Below are 13,003 nucleotides of genomic sequence, written 5' to 3'. Positions count from 1 at the left end.
ATAATTATCTATATATAGTTACTTGTTATCTTACCTTTTAAAATTATCTATAAATATTTACTTTTTATCTTACGCTGCATAATTATCTATATATAGTTACTTGTTATCTTACCTTTTAGAATTATCTATAAATATTTACTTTGATCTTACGCTGCATAATTATCTATATATAGTTACTTGTTATCTTACCTTTTATAATTATCTATAAATATTTACTTTTTGTCTTACGCTGCATAATTATCTATATATAGTTACTTGTTATCTTACCTTTTAGAATTATCTATAAATATTTACTTTGATCTTACGCTGCATAATTATCTATATATAGTTACTTGTTATCTTACCTTTTATAATTATCTATATATAATTACTTCTCATTTTCCCCTTTTATAGTTATCTATAAATATTTACTTCTTATCTTACCCTTTTATGATTATCTATAAATACTTACTTCTTATCTGACGCTGTATAATTATCTATATATAGTTACTTGTTATCTTATCTTTTATAATTATCTATATATAATTACTTCTCATTTTCCCCTTTTATAGTTATCTATAAATATTTACTTCTTATCTTACCCTTTTATGATTATCTATAAATACTTACTTCTTATCTGACGCTGTATAATTATCTATATATAGTTACTTGTTATCTAACCCTTTTATAATTATCTATAAATAATTACTTCTTATCTCATCTTTTAAAATTATTTATAAATAAACCCTCCTAATTCTTCTATATTATTATTAGCAAATGGCGACTCAGAGATATCCCCATTTACTTTATTATACTTAGAAACAAAATCAACATTAAATGTCTCTGCATTGAATTAATGACAACAAAAAACTTTAAAATGTTACTCGACAGAGAGATTGAGATTGACCGACGCCTTACGCCTCTCACGATAGTATATATATATACGCTCTTAGCGGCTAAGACTTTTCTTCTATTTTTCATATGTATTATCCGATGGAAAAAGTGTGGTGTATGATTTAGAATTTTTTAGATTGCCGAAAGGTGATTATTAAGTTGAAAAACCTGTGCGGTAATATTATAATCAGTTCTTCTTTTAATCGGTATTTATTAGATTTATAGTTAGCTTGTAAAGCTCACCACTTTAAATTATTGGTTTTATTCAGTTGAAAGGACAAAGAAAGAGGCAACAGATGAAAAGAATAACTTCTTTGCCTCGTGCTTCTATCCTGTGCTTAGTCGCCATAATCATGACTAGACTGTAGCCGTTAACCCATTTTCTTTTACACCATCTGCGCTTGCTCCGTGTGAGAAATGACAATCAGTCAACACTATGTGACATTTTGTACATGAAATGTACTATTTTAAGGGATACGGAGGGTGTTAATATTGAAAAATGAGAAGGTTAACACCAAAAGAAAAAAATGCGAATCGATTGAAAGAGCCCATAAAATCTGACAGTTCAAATATATTGTAACAAAAAAAGTAAATGGTTAAAGTTTCCATGAATCTGGATTAGAAGCTGAATATATTTTATACAAATATTACTCTTTATGTCTATACATGAATAATTACAACAACGAAAATCTTAGTAAAGCGTAGTTTATTTAAAAAGAAAAACGCATTCGATATGGCTTCACGGTCCTCTGAGTAAGTTTGTAATCAAGTTATTATTGTTTCCTTTACAATATTTAGGAAATGAAATGAAAAGTCAATAGTACACTTGTAAGTATTGCAAGTGCGATTTATATTTTTATCATTTGAACTTAGTAGAAACTGATTAACGTGAACGGAATAAAAGTTGTAGTTGATATAATCCTCACTTCAGTTTCCACAGTAATCTCTCATCTACTGTACTTATATGATCTACAATGTGGCTGAAGTTGTAGTTGATATAATCCTCATTTCAGCTTCCAAAGTAAGCGCTCATCTAATGTATTTAGAGGATCTACATTGTGGTTGAAGTTGTAGTTGATATAATCATCACTTCAATGTCCACAGTAAGCTCTCATCTAGTGTATTTAGAGGATCTACATTGTGGTTGAAGTTGTAGTTGATATAATCCTCACTTCAATGTCCACAGTAAGCTCTCATCTAGTATATTTAGAGGCTCTACAATGTGGCTGAAGTTGTAGTTGATATAATCCTCACTTCAGTTTCCACAGTAAGTTCTCACCTAGTGATCTGTTAGAGTTCAATGTATTTAGAGAATCTAAATGTGTCTGAAGTTTATCATATAATTTGCGATTTTACAATGACTATTAAATTATCCAATCGCGATATTTACTTTTTTTTGTCAGTTAACACTCGTTTCCCTGAAGGCCAGTCGTGACCATGTGGTGAGCATGCCGGATTATGGAACTGAGGTTCCGTGGTTCGCGTTTCGTGGGTGCGTTGTAAGAGTAACGGTCAAATATCACTATTCAGTCTGACAAGAATAGTTCAAGAGTTGCTGTGGATGGTGATGACTAGTTCAAAATCAGGTACTTCTGGCGCAGATAATCCCTGTGTATAGCTTTGCGCGAAATTTAACAAATGTATCTCTGAATGTAAAAACAAATGTGGTAACCTCAGGGTTTATAATAGATATTTATATATACTTTTATGAATATGGAACTTCTTTTTTTTTGCAGTCTGAGAACGTATAGGTTTGGTTACATGTAATATATATGTGTGTTACACAGAGATGTTTAAAATTGTATTAAAACTTATTTGTATGTAGCATTCCATATAAAAGAGTAGCATAGTAATTATATCTGAAAGATAAGCAAATATGTCAAACACGATATTTAGGAAGGACATTCGGTGTGTGAAGCAAGCCGATTAAAATGTTTTCTGATAATGTTGAAATATTAGAATACCATTAAAGTGTAAAGTTTTCTGATAATGTTGAAATGTTAGAATACCATTAAAGTGTAAAGTTTTCTGATAATGTTGAAACATTAGAATACCATTAAAGGGTAAAGTTTTCTGATAATGTTGAAATATTAGAATACTATTAAAGGGTAAAGTTTTCTGATAATGTTGAAATCTTAGAAGACTAGTAAAGGGCAAAGTTTACAGATAATGTTGAAACATTAGAATACCATTAAAGGGTAAAGTTTTCTGATAATGTTGAAATATTAGAATACCATTAAAGAAAGGGTAACGTTTTCTGATAATGTAGAAATATTAGAAGACTAGTAAAGGGCAAAGTTTACTGATAATGTTGAAATATTAGAATACTATTAAAGGGTAAAGTTTTCTGATAATGTTGAAATCTTAGAATACCATTAAAGGGCGTGGAGCTCATCTTGAGATATTTCAGGCTCTTCAATCTTTTCATTTTTTTAATGGTCTGAGTTTAATGGGCATTGAATTGTAGCAGCAGGTGGAGCACTAAAAGTTTGGGAACATTAGTAATGTTATTAAACCATGCTTGCGTTCGAAACGTGAAAGAGGTTAGACGCGCCTCTTAATTTTGTTGTCAAGTGTGATCGATATGAGTTTTCCAATATCTGCTCATAATACATAGAAAGGTATTCATTATAACATTTTTACAGAATTATGTTAGGTGGAAATGGAAGAAAAATTGTATTATTACGGTTCCGATGCACGAGAGATATTTGATTTAATTCGTCCAGCATAAAACAAAGGCATTTAACACTCTTTGTGACTTAGCTAATTAAAGTACCAAGCAGATGTATTCTTATAAGACTCTTTGTTTGCTTTAATTATAACTCACTTGGAATTATAAATCTATTCGATAAAAATTAAACCCGGTAAAAACCTGACATTCCGATAGTGGAATGCAAACCTTGAGTTGCACCTGCAACTGATGTATAATTGAGAATTAGATTAACTCAAAGTATACAACTTTTTTCTTGTTTTTGTTGTTGTTTTTCATGAATTTCGACAAGTATTAATATTTAATTCCTTTTAAAAACATTTGCGTTAGGGAACTAAGTCTATATTTCAAGCTTATAAAGTGTGTTTGGACGTAAAACCTACTTTACAAATTCCATATTCCCGATCTAAACCTTTATTTTAACCTTATAAAGTGCGGTTGAACATGATATCTACATTACAAAGGATCCATATTCTTGGTGTAAATATTTATTTCAAGCTTACAAAGTGTGTTTGAACATGACGCGAACATTACACAGGATTTCCAAACGTTCACAAGAATATGTAAGTTAATGAGCCTTCGGCCTTAAATGTACAGTGCCGCCATCAAGGCTGATTTCTTTATTTGTTTGCTGTTAAACTGAAATATACGCAACTGGCCATCTGTGCTCTGCCACAGCGAGCATCGAAACCCAACTTTTAGTTATAAGCCTTCAAACTTACCACTGGGTCAATTGAGGACATTAAGGCTGACTAAACTATAATTATTTTGGCTAATAAAATTTCCTGGACTCTTCGCACTCATCAAACATATTGGTATAAAAAGGATAACAGATTAGTTAAAACGTGTCAATACATCGATTGACTTGTTTTGAGTCTATTTTTAACTCTATCATTTTTAAAAGTAATTGATCAAAATAAATAATCTCTCTGAGTTGGCCAGTTTAATTGATTAATAAAAAAATACAAAATAGCTATGAAATTAAGCTCGATAATTGTTCACCACTAACCAATCATCTGATATATATTGCGAACCGTGTTGCCTGTTCGAGCGTTCGTCTGTCTTAACATTCACTTTTGAATTAACGGGAGAACAGGCAGGAATAATGTTGATGCCAAATTTTATTTACAAATAAGGATATTCTACATTAAACTATTAAGAATTAATGGCACTATCATTCCCATTTCAAAATGTAACGTAACTTAAAGAATACAAATGTAGATTTACCGTATGTTATTGTTGAGCATATTTTTTGCGGTGGGCGGTATAAACAGCTCAGAGCTTTGGCTATGATTGAAACCAAGAGTGCACCACAATTAACCTTTTTATTAAAGTCCATGAAATAATTTGAATAGATAGATTAACTTAAATATTTCCCCTTCACTGGGGACGGGTACTTTTGCTTGTGTATATAGGAAACAAGGTTAGTTTCTTTAACCAGTCTGTTTCAATAGTGATGTATGATCGTATAAGTTTAGATGGTTTTAAAAAAAGATGTATCACATATATTAATATTTTATTCTCTTTGGGTAAATGTATTTAAAAAGTGGTTTAACGCTACGTCTGACGGATTATAACGTTAAAAACTGTTTTCAATGCCCGTGGTGGGCACAGTACATATAGCCTATTGTTAGTATGTGTTTCGCAGAAAACAAAGTATTTAAAAAAAGATTAAAATCTTTCAACCTATTGGTAAGAAATCGTTAGTCTACCTTTTTAAGTTTATGCTAACTACTCTCAACAGTTAAAACAGCCTGACCGAAGACTTTCCATGTAGTTCTAAACGAGAAAGGATGTGGTTCAAAGTCTATTACATTGTGTAATGCATGGGTTTCCAGAATAGACACTTCCTTCTTTGAGTCTTTGTGACCGTCGCATAAGTCATATTTTATACTTCTGCAGTGTAAAAAAGAACCGATTCTGTGGTTTCTTAAACCTCCACCTTACAACTTATGGTTTCAATGAATAAAGTTGCATGAAAATACTCGTATGTAGCGCGCATATACTAGACACAGTGGGAGGAAAATTAACTTGCCCTATTTCTTAGTGAATCTTTTGTTTTCACAGTTGTTCTATGCACTTGTCGACAGAAGGTTATGTTTCATTTCTCACAGTAGCGCTGCGTGAAATGACGCATTTGTGGGAAAACGTGTAACATAAAACACAAGAACGTCTGATCTGAATTTTAAAAGGCCTTTAAAAAAAAGGACAGTACGAACTACATGCGGGAAGCGGCACTTTTCAGCTTCAGAAAGCTAGTTGGCACAATAGCAAACACATTTATGCTAAAGAGCCTTTATTTAAAGAACAAATATTTCTAAACTTGGGGTGCCGTTTTTGATATTTTACATCGGTTTTTCTTCCAATCTAAGGAACTTTGTCGCAGTGTTCACGTAATTCAAATTTTCTTAATTAGAAAACAAACTTCTTTTTATTTTTTCTTGAAATTGAAACGAAAACGTTTGCTTTAGAAATTCTAATGTGATTGGTAAACCTTGTTGTAACATAAGTTAAGGTGTGTGAACGGCTATGTGCTATCTGCAGGATGTTTTAGTGCCAATATAAATGCAGTATAAACTTTACCTTCGTGTGTATATAACTGTCTGAGAAAGCATCTGCTTTTCATATTTCTAAAATGTTCTTACTAAACTTCTGCATGAATATCTTCCTATTACCTCTTAGGCTCACTACTCTCGTTTCGTTTGCTCAAAATATACATAGTTAGCGTCAATATTTAGGCTTATAAGACACGGTATGGAAATAGTTCTATACAATGTATGTATAGTTAATTCCAACCCATCATGTTTAACATCGCGCTCAACGTGACTTCCTGTGTATGACGTCAGTACACCACCATTTCTACGGCAGAGGGTAGAATTATGGTTGAGTGATTCTACAAATAAACCCTCAACAAGTGTAGCAGATAGAGAACCCTGCTCTCAGTTTTCATTGAATTATAGTCACAGAAGTTTAGAAAAAAGTTCTCACATATCTAGCACATTTTCTAATACCTTTCTTTAGGTATAATAGTCATACGCATACCTCTCTTTGAGCATAACTTACTCCTTTTAACCCAAAATGAGTTAATGGAGAGGAATCAGCTCAATTTTCAAATTTCAGCTGGCTATGGGATTCTGCACCCCACCCCTTTCCCCAATTTGAGTTTAACGTATTTCATATTACAATAGCTCGTGCATTCACCAATTTAATGTTAAAACAAAACAATAACAGTATTTTAGAATTAGACGAGAATCGTGTAAACGTTTATGAAATGGAAATTCGTAAATCTCTGCTGCTCTTCAAAGACTGTCGGACGCTAATACATGCCGAGTAGACGATCACACATAACTTGAAATGGCCTAGATAAACAACGCCGCGGCCAGGAGACGAAATAAAGCATTGTTTTGTCCACTCTTTCATTCGACTAATTGCTTACTTAGCTTGGGTGGTAAAACGCTCTGTTTCTCAGACAAATTATATCTTATACTTTTCTCTTCGATTAATAATTCAGACAATTTGATTTTTTTGCAACCTGAAAACACGCCACAATTTAGCTTATACATGTTTCTGTAAGATAATGTAATGTTTTACGTGAGCGTATGGTGAAAGCTTAGAATTATGGGTTAAAAATGTTATTGTCTGTTGCGTTAGTTAATTTTATCGCAACGTTAAAAAGTCAAAAAACAAACAAACAAATTGTTAGAATAAATATTTTATCTAAAGGAACCCCTTAAGGTTATGTGTGCATAGTGTGTATCGGTTGATTTCTTTATTTTTTCTTTTAAATGAAGTACTTTGCGATTTTTACATCTTAAGTTACCAACCTGTTTTAATACCGTTTACTACCCTTCGTTTCGTTCCCCATATTGGACTATCTTGCATAATTTAACATTCTTGCTTATTACAACAATATAATAAGCTGACAATACAAAATTGGGATAAATTATTCAGTTTCTATGTAAATAACATATGGAACCCCAGAAACAATTGTCGGAATTAAGTGCAAAGTTAGCGGTAGTTTTGTTACAATTTTACAGGTGTGATACATATGTTATTAAGAATCTTGTGACCAGCAGAGTCATGGACCCCCAAACAATTTGGTTCATAAATAATATAGAAAAATGTATTTAAAAGTAAAAGACACCGTATTGTAATTCTAGGGTTAAGGAATGTTAATACGACGCGTTAGGCAGAAACCAGAAGTATGTATTTTATTTGTTTTCATACCAAAAAATCTAGTATTAGCTACAAGAAGCCTTAAAATACATTTGTAATAAACACACTAAGGTTAATCTGGCCGAAAGAACAACTGAAATGCATTTACACATTTTTAGCAAAACACAATTTTCACTTACAAGAAGGATGAGCATTAGATTACAAAAAACAAGAGAAATTCGTAGTTTTCCTGTATCTTGCCAACAGGGAGGAAAAGTGTTTTATTCCGTTGATTATTGGCTTTATTTTCACTTTTGTTTTTGACCTGCGTGTTTAACTGTAACTCTTGTTAGTCGTTCTCGATGCTGAAAGTCAGTAGACCATTTACGCATGCTCCAAGAAAAGAGACACTGACGTCAGCTTAAGAGTAACAAAGTAGTTTTCTCCCACACACAGCAGACATAAACAATATATCTTATTTCCTGCTTCCCGTGTTTCGGTTGGTTTATGCTGGAGTCTATAGTTCTATAGGCGAACCCTTGGTTTTGTTATGTGTGTAACTTGTTCATTTGTTCTTTATTGCATGTGTAGTTTATTCCCTTACAAAACCCTAGGTCGTTGTGATCGACTACACTCATACATAAAAACTAAGTTATATTGTACGAAAACTTGGAAAGGTAAACTACGGTTGAGGTAGCACATTTAGTTACTATAAAATATATAACAGTTTCCACTGCCGCTTCTTTGTAAAGATTCAAGAGTGACTCATTCTTATATATATAATACTTCTTGAAATATACGTATTCTCCATTTGTCAACAAGAAGCACAGAGCTACATTAAAACTTTTCAAGATATATCTGCTGGTTAGCACTGTTGGATTAAAAAAGCAAATTGTTCGACTCCATGTCAAACGTAGTAATAAATACAAATGCTATCTACTTATTGCAAGTTTAAGAACTAAAACAAAACCCAATAACCTGTGACTATAATTTGAACTGTTACTCAAGAACTACCCTTCTGAAGATAGGAAATAAAGAATTTTTCGTCAATCAAGTCAACAGTTCTCCTAAAGTTATGTTTCCCAGTAAGCCTTGCAGGATAAAAAAAAATGTCGTAGAAAGGAAAAGGCTTTGTGTTCAGTCCTATTTCCTTATTGCTCTTATTCTGACAATACTAGAGTAGCTCACTGAGTTTTCGATCAAATAAGCGACCTCAAACTATGTATCCGACAAATACATCGATCCAAAAATGAGGTGTACAAATTAAAACCCTAATTATTTTGAAATGTATGATAATTTTGTATTTATCCCTGACGAAGATGATGTAGATGATGACAAAACCTTGTCGAAACGTTGTACATTTGCTGTTATGTTAGACTTATATTAAAGTTTTTCTACATTACCATTCAAGCCGTCTCCAAGCATTATTAGTTAACTTTTGATTGCGTTTTACCTTTAACAAGTATGCTCATTCTTCGTTTAACCTCTAGAGTATTTTTCATCCAGGTTAGTTGCATTTTTGTTTCACCTCAGAGGTTTATCTCTTTCATTCAACCAGTGATAAGTAATCACGATTTTTAAATTCCACAGGAGGACGAAGCATAATAGTTAGCGTGCTGGGCAGTCAATCCGTGAATTTATCGTTTGCGTCCCATTACTACAAAAATAAATAAAAAATAATAATCTCACTCTTTATTTTCTTGCCGTGGGTGCGTTATAAGTTGGTCAAATTCTATTATTCGGCCAGAAAGGAGCAGTCGAAGAGAGTTGACGGTTGGTGCTATTTACTAGCTGCCTTCTCACCATAGCCTATCAGTTAAAAATGAGGGACGGTTAGAGCAAATAGTCCTTGGATAGATTTGTGTAAATATTCTAAAACATTTAAACAAAACATAAACCTTCCACTCGAACCTGGTTTATTGTAAAGATGGGTAAGTAACTGCACATTCTTAATAATCCAAGATCTGAAATATCACAACGACATCATTTAAACAAAACATAAACCTTCCACTCGAACCTGGTTTATTGTAAAGATGGGTAAGTAACTGCACATTCTTAATAATCCAAGATCTGAAATATCACAACGACAAACATGCACAATGTGAGAAAACGTTTCTACTAAATGTTACTCCAGAACATCTTGCCAAGCAAATAATTTTTTAATCATATCAGCTTACTTCGAAGCTGAGTTTATGAACGATGCTTGTAACTTTATCGAAATAATGCGTTTCTATGGTTAGTTTTTAATTAAAGGCAGAAAATGAAAAATCGTTCTTTTATTTGTTAATTGTGGTAATCAATAATGTTTCAAGTTGTTACTGGTGTCCAGTTTTTATTCGAAAAATTAAAGTTTTCAATATTAGCTTTCGCGTTGGTAACGTTCCCCCCTCCCTTTTTTTTTTCCGAAAGACTTGAAATTTTCAATCCCAGGACTTATAACAAAAACGTAAAATTACTAGAATATTTGTTAAGATATTGTAGTGAATTATTTAGGGGAAAACTCGGATGTTAGCCAATGGCAGAAAGCAAATTACAGGTAGTAAAATACTTATAAGCATTGAAATTTAATTTAGCCAGCATTGATTCAGGACACAAACTAATGGCTTACAATCAGTATTAGCATAACACATTAAGACTAAACGTTTCGTATTTGAAAATCGGAAAATAATTATTGTTAGTCTTATTGTAACTTTATGCTCCCTTCTGACTCGGTGGTAAATTTGGGGGCTTTAAGAAATCGGGTTTCGATACCAGCGATGGGAAGATCACAATTAGCCCATTGTATAGCTCTGCGCTTAACAACAAACAAACTTTATTACAAAGGAAAAGAAGATCTGCACGAATCCAGCCGCTCGAGCTGTCACGTGAAGATTATTTTCTACTGTATTTGTTCTGTTCAAGCTTGATAAACATTGACGAAAGTAATAATATACATACATGCATGTGTGTAAGTAAGTATCTGTGAAGTCGTCACGACTTCAAAACCGAATCGTTTAGGCTTTTATATTAGAATAATATTTACACGAAAGCGTGCAGCTCGTGACTTGTATTCATAACACTTTTGAAATAAATTCCTCCACCACCCCAGAGGGTAAGAAGTTCCGTAATCGCTAGCTTGCCTCCGCCTGTTCATTTCTGAAATATTAGAAAACATTTTTGGTGTGCCTTTAGAATACCAATGGCATATATTTCTCCTATAAGATTTTCACGGAAATCATAAGTAATGAATATTAATAACAAAACGCGCTGCTTTGTATGTAGAATGAAAAATGACCATATGTAGTTCATGTCACTACATTGTATACAGTTATGAAAGACGCGAATAACCTGTATATCTCTTCACTAGAAATTTGTTCAAAGCTATAAAAGGGCTATCTGTAGTAGACGGCCCTAATTTTCAGATGATAGACTAGAGGAAAGACAGTTAGCCAATAACACCCACCGCCAACTCTTGGGCTACTCTAATAGAATAGGGGGATTTGGCCGTTACTCTTATAACACATCCATGGCCTCAAAGTGAAGAGCCCGATTTTACGTGGCGCGAGGCATGTAGTTTCTGATTTACTGGTCACTCTCAGCCTTTCACTGCAAGACGTGTAGTGATTCACTAACAGTCGCTGCGTTTGCAGTCTTGAAATGACGTCTTATCTTTAGATATCACAAGAATCTACTGATATATGTTGTAGCCTTTTCATTCATGATATACTTTCAGATTGACCTAGTCTGAACATTCAAATAATTAGTGACTCTCGTGATTATTATGTGATTGATGTTACGACGTTAATCTTACATATAAGTTATTACATGGTCAAACTGATTCAGTTATAATTATCCTAAAGATTGGTGTTCAAAGGTCTGGAAATGGCCTTTTTTTAAACACCAGAAGTAAAAATAGCGATAGCATTAAAAAAGAATGATTAAGACATAACCACAAGCATTCAGGGGGATCGTATACACTGTGCTTTAAAATATTATTTAATGTTTTGTTATTGGCGATTTTGATTCCGTGATGGTGAAACTTCACTGTTCGGTCAGACAAGAGCAGCAGAAGAGTTAGAGGTGGAAGTTGTTCGCCAGCTACTTTCTCTCTGCTCTATCTGTTGAAAATTAGGGACGGCTTTTTGCAAATAGATCTTGTGTAGCTTTGTGCGAAATTCTGAAACAAACAAAAGACTCTCAATGGATTCACGATTGGAAAACCAAAGTCAAATAATGAAGTCGATTGCTAAAACACAAAACATTTTATTTAGAGGTTTCTTCAGCGAAATCCGAAAACCGTTACAAAGATGATTATTAATACCCCCCCCCTCAATGGTACAGCAGTATTTCTGCGGACTTACAACGCTAGAAACCGGGTTTCGATATCCGTGGTGGGCAGAGCACAGGTAGCTCATTGTGTAGCTTTGTGCTTAATTACAAACAAACAATTAACTAAAACTATAATATCGTAATCACTAGTTTACTTAGTTATTAAGAGAAGTGGTAAACGGAAGGATAAAACAAGAAACAAAGGATTTTAGATATATTGGCAACAGTTGAATTTTAAGTGTGAAATTTCTGAACAATTTTAGATCTAAGGAGTTTTTGTGAGTCGATATTCAGATTTCGCTGGGGATCGAATGAATGTATTCCGAAACCTTCTAACCCTGTAAATAAAGTGTTTTGTTTTATCAACCGTCTTCATCTTAGTTATTAAATAAAAGACTTTATTCAAAAATCTATTTTTGATATCGTATGAACTAAAAGGCAATAAAACTAAAAAATATTAGAGCTACTCGAGTAAGATTTCTTCTTGATGAAACCTAAACAAATGAAGTAAGTAATAAGAATGTTTGAATTATTGGTAATTGAGATTTAGGAGAAATGCCTACCTTTTTTTTTCCTTATTATTATTTTTTTTTGGTTTTGTTTGCTGTAAAAACGGAAAGCACTCAGCACGTAACATAATGTTACGACAGCGCAAGTCACGTGACGCTGGTAACACGTGATGAATTTCTCGAATGATCGGAGAGGCCCGAGTGTACTCGAGATGCCCCCTTCGTTAGTATATAAGCCTGGCGAGAAAAGTCAGCGGGATTGGATGGAATGAAGAGAGTTCCGGGTAATTTACGATTCTGTTTTAAGCTAGTGTGTGTTTTCGAGATTGTGAATTGCTGTGATTTATAGCGTGTATTATAAAAGTAGTTAAGTGACGAGAAACGTACTGGTTGTGAAATTACTGTGTGCTAAAAGTTTGTATCGGGGAAGAATAAACTGGTTTAACCA

General features: G+C 33.1%; 1 protein-coding gene and 1 long non-coding RNA gene across 4 annotated transcripts in view; one reads left to right on the top strand and one right to left on the bottom strand.

Annotated features, from left to right (window-relative positions):
- LOC111086770 overlaps positions 1-13,003 on the top strand; it is a 48,266-nt gene that overhangs the window by 14,075 nt on the left and 21,188 nt on the right. The window lies entirely within an intron of this gene.
- The window catches only part of LOC111086771, a 9,128-nt gene continuing 7,882 nt past the window's right edge, over positions 11,758-13,003 (bottom strand). Inside the window, exon 3 of the long non-coding RNA XR_002611503.1 lies at positions 11,758-11,894. This is a non-coding gene — a long non-coding RNA (uncharacterized LOC111086771). The remainder of the gene's footprint in view (positions 11,895-13,003) is intronic.

Source organism: Limulus polyphemus, unplaced genomic scaffold (assembly GCF_000517525.1).
Source record: "Limulus polyphemus unplaced genomic scaffold, Limulus_polyphemus-2.1.2 Scaffold1417, whole genome shotgun sequence".
In the NCBI taxonomy this organism is placed as follows: Eukaryota; Metazoa; Arthropoda; class Merostomata; order Xiphosura; family Limulidae; genus Limulus; species Limulus polyphemus.
This window is presented reverse-complemented; position numbering and strand designations above follow the sequence as displayed.